At 38.8% G+C, this 12,234-nt stretch overlaps 1 long non-coding RNA gene across 1 annotated transcript; it reads left to right on the top strand.

The window, feature by feature from the left end:
* Positions 1-9,948: 9,948 nt before the first annotated feature.
* LOC121052687 lies at positions 9,949-10,735 on the top strand. The gene is made up of 3 exons (XR_005809796.1): positions 9,949-10,056; positions 10,159-10,334; positions 10,482-10,735. It is a non-coding gene; the product is annotated as an uncharacterized LOC121052687 (long non-coding RNA).
* Positions 10,736-12,234: the final 1,499 nt, after the last annotated feature.

Below are 12,234 nucleotides of genomic sequence, written 5' to 3' on the forward strand. Positions count from 1 at the left end.
CGTCGAAACCCTATAATTATAGGGAGTAAACAGTATTTTGTCCAAAAAAATTTCTTTTTTTCTTGTTTCTCTTCCATTTTTCCTTTTATTTTATTTTTTTTCAGTTTTGTTTTTCTTTCTCTAATTTTTTTTTTCTTACTATAACATATGGGGCCAATATTTATACTATTTATAATTTGCCTTAAGTTTTTAAAATTTTAGGATGAACTTAGACAGGACTCATTAACAACCTTACTTTCAATAGCACAACATACAAAAGCAAAAGAGAAGAGAAGAACCATAATTTTAAAAGTGAAAGGAAAAGAAAATCTCTTATAGAAGTAAAAAGTCAATGTCTCACTTGGCCATGCTATATTTTTTTTTTTTAAATGTGGACATTGTTCTGAACAAAATGTGGCCAACTTGGTCTAATATCAAGCCCCCATCTTCTCAAAATTATTGCAAATACATAAAATATCATTGTTTTACCTATTGTTGTTGAGTTGTGTGTCTATCTTTCCAAAAATTCTTCAGTTCACAGAGGGTGAAAGTGCACATGCAGTCTGAGTAATACGTGGTGAAATCTGAGTCGTACAATATTCCAGCCGGAAATTCCATTGTCTTATCAAAATAAAGATGCCTCAAGTTGATCAAGTTTTGCATTTCCCTTGGAACCTCTTTGAGATAATCAGTTTCCTGCATTCTCAATGTTTGAAGGTTATAGAGCTTGCCATTTGACTTGGGAAGTGCTTTGATTCTTGAATATGGGACGTCTAGATATCTCAAGTGCTTCAACTTGCCAAATGAATTTGGCAACTCTTGAATATTTACCCTCTGTAAATTTAAGACGCGCAATGCTCTAAACTTGGAGAAAATGATATTTGAGACTTGATCATTTGAAAATAGTGAGTGCAATCTCCTAACAGTTACTTCTGACATGTTTTCTAGTGTTGAAAGAGGAATACGTGCAACATGTCGAACCTCGCATGTATCATTCAAATCCTGTGTCAAGCCGTCGCATTTGGATACTTTTTCTGCAAGATCATGCACAAGATCTTGCATAGTGTACTTGGTAATAGTGCCACCTTTAGTAACCTCTTGAAATAAGGAGTTTTTCAATAGAATATTAAAATATTTATTGCCTGTATCCTCCATTTCATGATGATTTTTCTCAGATGAAGGCTGGAGCAATCCCTGAGCTATCCAAAGTTGGATCAAATTATCTCTTTCAATTTCAAAATCTTTCTTCAATATTGAGCAATATACAAACATTGCTTCAAAGGTGATGACTTCAAGTTATTAAAACTCAACTTCAATACCGACATGATTCTATCATCTTCTTCAAGTAGGTCCCATATTTCACTATTTTGAATTGCCAACCATTCATCCCTACTAGTTTTAGAGCGCAATATGCTTCCCAAAACCTGCATTAATACAAGATAAATAGTTTAGGATTAAATTCTACTTACTACCTTGTACTTTTAAGGGTTCACCAGTTCAGTCCCTGCACTTTTAATTTAATCAGAAAAGTCCTTGCACGTTCCAATTTTATCAAATCGATCCAATCCGTCACTATTCTGTCAATTTTCACCGTTAAAATGCTGACGTGGGACCTTCTCACAGGAAAAATTCCCAAACTACCCATTGCTAGGCAGCCTGCCGACGCGTCAGTGTTGTGAATGCAGATGGGTAGTTTGGAAATTTTCCCCGAAAATTGATGGAAAGGTGACGGATTAGATCGATTTGATGAAATTGAAAAGTGTAAGGACTTTTTTGATTAAATTAGAAGTGCAGGGACTGAACTGATGAACCCTTGAAAGTACAAGGTAGTAAGCAGAATTTAGTCAAATAGTTGAATAGTTTATATTTTAGGTAACTCCTCATATAAGATTGGAATTCAAAGTCTCTACTCTAAACAGACTTATGAGATTAAAATATATAATACTATTATATTTTCTGTTTTTTTTTTTTTTTCTATTTAGATTTGTGTGTGTGTGAAACTGAGGGCTCTTGATAATATGTTGGAACTACTTTAATGTATACTATTTTCATTTTTTTGAAAACAACATATTTTTATATTTATTATTCATTCTATAAGAGTAACTCTTGTTGTACTTTTTCTTTTGAGGTAAAAACAGACTAGGATTTCATTGAGTTAAGTGGGAGGAGGAAACTCCTTTTGTACAATGTCCCTGATACAATCTGGGGTTGTATGTAACCAGCAAACACTTTGCTCTGACTCATATGCTAAACTAGCCAGCCTGTGGGCTAATCTATTACAGGCACGAGGTGCATAAGAAACCTGAATAGGATGTAGTTGTTGCATCATGAGCTGGATGTCCTCAATTAATGGTCCATACTTTGTGAGAATAGGAGACCTGCCATTAATGTCTTGCACAGCCAATAAGCAGTCCGACACAATGCAAACCGACTGGAATTTATGCAATCTGACAAGTTGCAAACCCGCCTGAATTGCAAGAAGTTCAACATGCATTGGAGAGCTGACAAATGGAACTGCAGCCTGAAAAGTAGCCTGAACCTCTCCTCTAGCATTTCGAAGAATAGCTCCCAGCCCTCCTTTTGTTAACTGAGGAAGAAACGCCCCATCCACATTCAAAGTAGGATTAATTTCAGTTTACCTCCCTGAGGTTTGGGGGTGTCATCATTTCACCCCCTGTACTTTCAATTTTAAATTTTTACCCCCAAAACTTTCCAATTTCAATCAGTCGTGTCCAATTTCTACTATTCCGTCTAAATTGGACGTTAAGTTTGACTTTTGAGGGCTAAAATGGTCATTTCATCATAAAAAAATTAAAAAAAAAATTCTGTTTTTAATTTTTTTTTTAAAATTTTTTTTTTCTGTTTCTTTGTTTTATTTATTTATTTTTTATTTTTTTATATTATTTTGTCTTCAACCTATACACCACAAGTTATAATAGGTTTATAAAAACAAAAAAATACTCTAGGTAATTGAAAGCCGCTCGCTGGTCTACGATATTTGTGACATATCTCCGATAAAGTGAAGAATTTAGGATATATCCCCAATAAAGTGAAGAAATATCTGTAAAAAAAATAATTTTACACTTTATCTGTAAATAAATATCTGTAAAAAATGATTTTACACAAATATTTCTTCACTTTATTGGGGATATATAGATATTTACAGATAAAGTGTAAAATCATTTTTTACAGATATTTCTTCACTTTATTGGGGATATATCATAAAATTCTTCAATTTATTGGAGATATATCACAAATATCGTAGACCAAAAATGATTTTACATAGATATTTCTTCACTTTATTGGGGATATACAGATATTTATTTACAGATAAAGTGTAAAATTATTTTTTACAAATATTTCTTCACTTTATTGGGGATATATCTTAAAATTCTTCACTTTATCAGAGATATATCACAAATATCGTAGACCAGCGAGCGGCTTTCAACCACCTAAAGTATTTTTTTGTTTTTATATAAACCTATTATAACTTGTGGTGTATAGGTTGAAGACAAAATAAAAAATAAAAAATAAAAAATAAAAAATAAAAAATAAAAAATAAAAACTAAGAAACAGAAAAAAAGAAAAAAAAAAAACTAAAAAACAGAATTTTTTTTTTAAATTTTTTTTATGTTGAAATGACCATTTTAGCCCTCAAAAGTCAAACTTAACATCCAATTTGGACGGAATAGTAGAAATTGGACACGACTGATTGAAATTGGAAGGTTTAGGGGGTAAAAATTCAAAATTGAAAGTACAGGGGGTGAAATGATGACACCCCCAAACCTCAGGGGGGTAAACTGAAATTAATCCTTCAAAGTAAGTGCAGCTGTGCTTGCCGAACTCCACCCCTTACGGGCCGACACTTGGGTTGCAGCATCAGACTTTCTAGCTTGGTGAAACTCATCCAACCAAGTTATACACCTGAGAAAAATGTCAGAGGTTGAACTGGCCTTGTTTTCCCATAATTTTGAGTTTCTATTTTTCCGCAAACCCCATATAAGCATCAAAAGTTTCTCAAACACCTCCATCTTGAGATACATAGCCCTTTCCAACATCCATTCTTGAAAGTTGATATTAGGCAGCAAGGAGTTTTGCAAATGGAAGGGAGCTTGGGATAGTAGTGTGGTAGCCGTAGGACATGTACAAAAGAGGTGAGAAGAGTCTTCAACAACATAATGGCACAGAAGACATTGTAGGTCACCCTCATACCCTTTAGTTGTAAGTCTTTCACGAGTAGGAAGTAAATTGCAGCAAGCCCTCCAGGCACAAATCTGCACTTTTCCAGGCACCCTTGCCTTCCAAAGCTTTCTCTATAGCTCCTTGAATGGATCTCCATGGGATGATGAGGCTAGGGCATTACCAAGAACCTGTTCTCAAGCAAGCCAGTATGCACTCTTGACTCTGTACCAACCCCTACGATCCTAATGCCAACAGTGCGTATCAAGTCTATTCCGATGTGCTAGAGGAATACTAAGAATTTTGGCTGCCACTGAAGGTTGAAAAATCCTGTGAATAATAGGAGGAATCCATTGTTTAGTAGACTCATCAATGAGATCAGACACCATCTCAACAGGAGAGTTAGTTGGTCTCTGGACAAGGCTCGGTGAGCAGTTTGGTATCCATTACTCATTCAATATATTAATCTTTGTACCATCCTCAATTCACCATCTAGTACCAGCCTTGACCACAGGTCTACCTGCAAGAATACTTCTCCACAAAAAGGAAGGTGCATCACCTAACTCTGCTTGAAAAAAATCACAATTTGGAAAATACCTGGCCTTGTACAACTTAGCAATAAGCGACGAAGGGTTTGTGACAATTCTCCACCCTTGTTTGGCTAACATTGCAAGGTTATAAGCATATATATTTTTGAAACTCATACCTCCTTCATGTTTGGTAAGACACAAACGTTCCCAACTCCTCCAATGAATCTTCTTTTTGTCCTCTGTATCTCCCCAAAAGAAAGAGGCACATAACTTGTGAACATCATCACACAATCCCTTCGACAACAAGTAATAGTTCATGGCATATAAAGGCATAGTCTGAGCAACTGCCTTTATCAAAATCTCCTTGCCAGCACAACTGAGGATTTTAGCTTTCCAATTCTCCAGCTTCTTTGACAATTTTTCCTTGATATATTGAAAATTTGAGTTTTGGATTTACCCACTCGCAACGGGAGGCCCAGATATCTGTCATGTTCTGTTACGCACTTGACCTCCAAAACAGCAGAAAGTTGTGCTTGAATGTTAGCATGAACATTCCTACTAAAAACCACACTGTTTTTTTGGAAATTGATTTTCTATCCAGAAGCTCTTTCATATGTGTTTAAAATCTGTCGCAAAGTGTAGCACTCTTCCAAGGTAGCTGCCCCAAATAAGAGACTGTCATTCACAAAGAATAAATGATGCAATATTGGAGCTTGAGGACACATTTTAAGGCCCTTGATCGTCCCAGAGTCAACAGCCTGAGATATGAGTGCTGATAAACCCTCCGCACATAAGATAAATAAATAGGGAGATAAGGGATCGCCTTGCTTGATACCTCTGGTAGGGTGTATAGTGTTAGATGGCTCGCCCTGTACAAGAATGGCATAACTGACTGAAGTAACACAACTCATTACCATAGATATCCATTGAGCTGAAAAACCCAGTTTCACTAACATGGCATGTAGAAAAGGCCATTCCAAACTATCATAGGCCTTACTGATGTCCAGTTTTAGTGAGAAGAAACCTTCCTCTTGTAATGTAAGTTTATGCATGAAATGAGCTGCCTCAGTTGCAACCAGAGTGTTATCTAAGATGAGTCTGCCAGGCACATAGGCACTTTGAAGGGGAGAGATGATATCCGGAAGCCATTTCTTTAGCCTGTTGGCAATGACCTTGGAACTAATTCGGTAAAGCACATTGCATAATGCTATAAGCAGAAAATGTGATGCAACAGTAGGATTTTTAATTTTCGGGATCAAGCAGATATACGTGAAATTTGATTCCTTCCAAATCTCCACATGCTGCAGGAAATTATGTATAGCAATTCAAACATCTAAACCAAGCAGATATACATGAAATTTGATTCCTTCCAAATCTCCCCATGCTGCAGGAAATTATGTATAGCAGTTCAAACATTTAAACCAACAATATGCCAATATTTTTGAAAGAAGAAAGGAGACATACCATCCGGACCAGGGCTTTTAGACGGATGCATTTGGAACAAAGCAGCTTTTATTTCTTCATCCAAGTATGGGGAGTTAGATCTTCATTCATGATTGTAGTAACTTTCATAGGTGTGGCCCTAAAAATTTCAGAGATAGCAGACTCATCTACTCCCTCAGAAGAGAAGGTCATATTATAAAAGTCCATAAGGAGATGCTTCACCTCTGACGGGTCATCAGTCCACACTCCATTATCAGTCATCAAACCTCTAGTAGTGTTCCTGCTTTTCCTGTTTGAGGCTTTACGATGAAAGTACGCAAAGTTTCTATCCCCATCCTTTAACCATAAAGCACGTGACCTTTGCCGCCAATATTTTTCCTTTTGCGAAAGCAACTGACTTTGCCTAACATGCAATCTTCTTTGTTCTTCATACTGCTCACTCAAGAAGGATTGCCTCATTAGGTCAAGTAACTTGCTTTGGACCTCACGGATCTCGACTTTTTGACGTTGAAAATCAGTAACATGCCATTGCAAAAGTTGTTGTCCAGTAGAGTGAATCTTAGAGCCCAACTGCTGGAATATATTACCAGTGAGTGGAGCGGACCACTGTCTCTGGATGATATCCGCGCATTGCTTATTCCCATGCCAGATTTCCTCGAAACAAAACCGACGAGTACGCCTTCAGATTGGCTCCCTTTCAGCTCTTGCTTCAACCAATATAGGGTTGTGATCAGAGTCAGAGAGGGGTAATGTAATTGTCCTAGACAACGGGAATAGGGCTCTCCAAGACACAGACCAAAAGGCACTATCTAACCTTTCCTTTGTAAATTTATTGGACCACGTATACAGGCACCCAAAGAAACCTATGTCACTGAGGCCTGCAGCATCCATAGTGTGACGAAACAGAGCCATTGGAGCTAGAGCCCGGGGAGGATCGCCTGACTTGTCTGCTCGAATCATAAGCTCATTAAAATCGCCCGCCATTAGCCAAGGCAACAAACATGTCTTTGCTGCAAGGGTGTCGATTAGGGACCATGTACGATGTATGTCTTCTCTTGCAGCATAACCATAGATGCCTGTAAATCTCCACACTTCGTTTGTGCCCTTTTCTCAAACTTCTGCATCAATGTGATGCGACTACTTCGTACGTAGTTCAACATGGAGATCATGACTCCACAGCATTGCAAGCCCTTGAGAGTCTGGCCCTTTTTAGACTCAGATATTGTCTGCAAAGACCAAGCGGGATGTAATGGAATTGATGAGTTTTTCCGTGGCTAGGGTTTCAGCCAAGAAGATGAGGAAAGGTCTTTTTGCCTGCACCAAATCAATCAAAGCTCTCTGTGTCTCGAGGTTAACAATCCCGCGACAGTTCCAGACAAGGACATTGCCTTGCAGCATGGTGGCCGGTAAGGTGGCTGTTAGGGTGGCGCAGAAGGGGTGCGGCGCTTGTTGTACTTTTTCTTTGTACAAGCAAAACATCAAGAATATATTTTATTAGTTATATTGCTATTGGTATTAGTTATATTACTATTGGTTTATATGAGATTATCAGTATAATCATAGACACTCGCAACAATTCCTCCGTACATATAATTCTTTAAAAAAAACCCTAGCGAGACTTTCTCTCAACCCTAGCTAGTCTACGGCCTCCTTGCCTCCACCGTCAACATTTCTACCCTTCTCTCCCACTTATCTCAATCCATGGCTTCCATTGATGTAGTCACAGCAAGCTTTGCTGCCTCCCTTACTCTTGTTGAGGGCTGTAGCGCCCCTGATCTGGGGAAAATTGGTGGTGGTCCTGTGCGCAGGTCATCCCAATCCTTTCTTCTTGGCAAACCATTGACCCAAAAGCAGGTTGATCTGAAGGCTTTCAAATCTCACTTCCACTGAACTTGGATGGTGGACAAGGAATTCAGGATCTAGGAGAAGGGTGGGGATCTGTTCCTATTCTCTTTTGAATCTGTTCGAGACAGTCATAAAGTATTACGGGGAGGAGTCTGGTGTTATGATCGTGCCCCGTGTGTTTTGCAGAATATGATGGCGTCAAACCATTGCATGAAGTCCAATTCAAGCATCTCTGAGTTTGGGTTAGGGTTTCTGGAAGACCACCTCTCTACGAAGAGCCTGAGAATCTCACACTGATTGGGAATCTCCTTGGGGGTTTTTTGGATTATGATAAGAAGGAGTTCAAGAAAGGCTCGAATATGATTTTATTCTCCTATGATGTGTCCAAGCCGATCTTGCTTGAACACAAAGTTTATTTGGATGTTGGTGTCGAACCGATTCTTCAGTTTCAATTTGAACATCTGCAAGGGAGATGCTCTCAGTGTGGACTTGTCACTCATGCCGGAATTGCTTGTGCAGAATCGTGTATGGTAAACCCTACTCCTAGGGTTTTGCATTTTCCTAGACCATCAGCATCTGGAGGTTCGTTCTCTTTCTCGGCAAAGGATAAGAATGATCTTTTCACTGCCTCTTCTTCCATCCCTTTGAAGAGGAAACCAGTTATTCGTCGATTGGAGCGGCCAATTTCCCCTACTTCTCCTTCGGTCCCTGCAGAGACTTTGGCTGTGACTGAGGCTTCTTTGGAGCACGAGTTGGAGAAGGATCAGAGTCCCACGTTAGAACCTCCCATAGAGATTTGTGATTTGGATGGTTCTGCAGGTATGCAGAGGCTTCACGAAGCTGATTTGTCTTCTAAGAAACAAAATCGAACCAGTGTTGGTAACCCTTCCCCCAAGAAATTCAAAACTATTTTGGGTGGAAAAGTTCCAACCCTACAGGCTGATGCATTGGGATTGATTGAGGATGACAGTGATGTTACTTTGCTAACTTTGAAGAAGAAGAAGACCGGCAGGCCTCTTGGCAGCAAGAATAAGAATCAGCGCACTAGTAAGAAGACTAAGGGTAGTCTTCTGAAGCTGACCTATCCTCCACCTACTGGTTCTGGTTCCAGCCCTAGAGATAAGGGCAAAGGAAAACTTTGATTTCATGGTTTTCCTTTTTGCCTAATGCTAGAAGTGGGGTCTTCTACTACTTTCATCTTTGTTTTCTAGTTGTATACCAATTGAGGTCTCTAGGCGACTAGATTACTGATTCCTGAGAGGTTGGTAGAGAGGGTTTTGTTTCTTGTTTTAGGCTCAATAAGTGATCAAATGTGTTTCTAATGAGGGTACCTGTCTTTTGTTAGTTAGTTCATATCATTTATGATTTTGGTATGAGACAGCATCTGATGTACGTGTCTTCTGGCCAAGGATATATTTAATGAAAGTATCCATTTCCTCAAAAAAAAAAAAAAAAAAAACTCCTCCGTACATATAGGGAAGACCACTGCTGAGATCGTTCATGCGAACTGCGAAGTACTTCCTTGGCTATTCTACTAGTATCAACTTATCTCTCTTTGTTTCCCATAACATACTATCATAATTTAAGAAATTTTGACACCTGTTTATGGTAATTCAACCGTATAAGTTTTCATCCATCTTCCAATCTGGTTAAAGAAGGTGGAAAAAAAGGGAAAAAAAAAAATGTTCAAGAACAAAACAGAAGAGAAGGGTTTCTGCAAAAGAATAGGGCAAAAAAGTAAGTTGGCCCAATAAGTCCCATTTCCAAAACAAAAACGTAAAAACTCTGAAACGGCCGGTGAGTTATGAACTGCACCAGAAACGCATATGAATTGCACCAGAAAACCACGCGTAGCGCACTGCCCTATAACAAATTGCGGGCGTTTCTTCAAGCCAAATTAGCCTCGGGTTCATCTACGGTCTTTCCGAGCCTGAGCCTACAACCGGTCGTTTAGCGTTATAAATGGGAGCAGAAACTGCTCTACAGTTCACAGAAGCTCTTGCTTAGCTATACACGCAGTGATTCCGAGAGAGAATTTGAGAAGTTTAGAGATCCAGATCGAATACCCCTTTCTCTTTGGGTGTGCATCTTTCCCCTCTGAGCTTTGTTCCTCTTACTAGCTTTCCGCTCATTCTTGATTCTGTTGTTGTTGGATAACATATATGTGTTATTTCTGGTGCAGGTGAATGTAATAATGGAGAGTTTTATCTCCGTTTCCTCTGAATCAAATTCAGAGGAGATCAATCGTTCTTCATCTTATATGCCGAAGAAGATTCCTGGGGAGTCCATTGGCCAAATGGAAATAATTTCTGCCTTCCGGCGGTGTCCACTGGCTTGGGGGCGTCCATTGCGTTGAGGGTAAAATCATATAATTAGCCAACTGAAGTTGGTTTTACTGTTTTAGAAAGATAAATACAGAGAGCCTTGTATGCCATAAAGTGTGGTCTTCCTTTCATCAATTTACAATCTGTGATTCTTAGCTTCTATCAATCTTCTTCAATACAGGCTCCTCATCATCATTCACCTTCTCGGTTACCCTGTCCCTCACCAAAGTAATTGAAACAGCTTGATAATGGCAACTTCCAATTGGGAAAGGTTAGGGTACCCTCAGAATCGCAGTGGCATCGCAGTAGCTGAATAGCTAAAGATCCGTCTGTTACACAGTTACACTGTATGTATGATCGTGATGAATAATATGTATTGGTTGTAACCATAACCCATGGGTGCAAAAGAACCATGCAAAACAGTTCAACTCCAGTGATCGATCTGTTCCCCTAAATGTATTTATGCAATGTAGTGATCAGTTTTTGTTATTTGTAGTTCTTTCTCGGAATACTTTTTATTAATTAGTAAATACATGAGCCAACTGTTCAAGCTAGCTGTAACTTGTAAGCAAACTTTGAGATAACCTAATCAAGTAGAATCTGTTGACATGAGCTGTATCAATTAACTTTATTATGATTTATTTTGTGTATCAATTAGCATTAGTGCTATAGTTGACTTAGATTAGGATTGATTACTTTCCTTTGTGTACATGGATGTTACATTATTCCCATATTCTAATAAACCTCCTTGAGAGATGAATAGAGATATTACATTATTCCCATATTCTAATATTTGACATGGTATCAGAGCAATAAGCTCTTGAGACCTTTACCAATTGAATTCCGCTGCCCAGGAAATATTCCAATTACCTAAGAACATTGTTGTTCTTCCTTTCCCTGTACCAGAAAAGTTTCATTTAGAATACCCATACCAAATACTCTATCGAATTTACCAAATACCAGTACCCATAGCTACTGCCTACGTATACCTAATACCTAGACAGTATCCAAGACCCAGATCCCATTTTACAACCCTTTGTGAACCTTCCGGCAGAGATCGAAAATTCAATCCAGACCCAATTCCGGCAAAGATCGGATCCAAAGTACCTAGAAGACGATCGACCTTGCAGAACCAGACCTGCTGACGTTAAGCATCAGAAGCTTCTAGCCGGAGCTTCAAAGATCGGAAAGACACAAACTAGAGCGTCGCTCAACGTGGACGACACCGGCTTCTTCTTCGAACTCCTATCGTCCCAACTCCGACAACCAGGACTAGCGACCTCTGATCATTCTGTGAGCAACAACTTTTCTTTACTCCGAAGACTTCTCCTCAGGGGGAGAGCACATCTAGAGAAGAGTAGTCTTCTTCAATATTGGAAGTACCAAAAATTGTTGTGGAAGAAAGAATTGTTGTACAAGAAAGAAATCAAATGGATCTAGAAGCACCAGCAACAGGAATTAATGATCAAACTCAGTCAGTCTTGCCAGATTCAACTGAAGACCCCCCTACTCCTACCACATCGGTCCCTATTTCTCATGAGGATGATCCTGAGGTTAGTCTCAATCCTGAACTTGAGCAAGATTTTGTTATAAATGATGATCATGAGCCTAATGTTATCATAAATAATGAGGCTAACCCTGAAACAGAACCCAACACTAAAACAAGTGTGCCCCCAAATATCAATTGCCAGATGGAACAACGAGAGGGAAGCCTAAAGCCCAGTATGAGCCAAATGTTAAAGCAAGCCAAATACCCATAAGTAATTATGTGTCAACTCATAGGTTGTCCGAGTCATATGCATCATTTGTGTTTCAATTATTTACTATTGTCATTCCAAATAAAGTGTAGGAAGCATTAGCAGATCCCAAATGGACTGAGGCAACGAAGGTTGAAATGGAAGCTTTGGAGAAGAATGATACATGGGAGCTAGTAC

The sequence above is a fragment of the Rosa chinensis genome, chromosome 4 (assembly GCF_002994745.2).
Source record: "Rosa chinensis cultivar Old Blush chromosome 4, RchiOBHm-V2, whole genome shotgun sequence".
Taxonomy (NCBI): Eukaryota; Viridiplantae; Streptophyta; class Magnoliopsida; order Rosales; family Rosaceae; genus Rosa; species Rosa chinensis.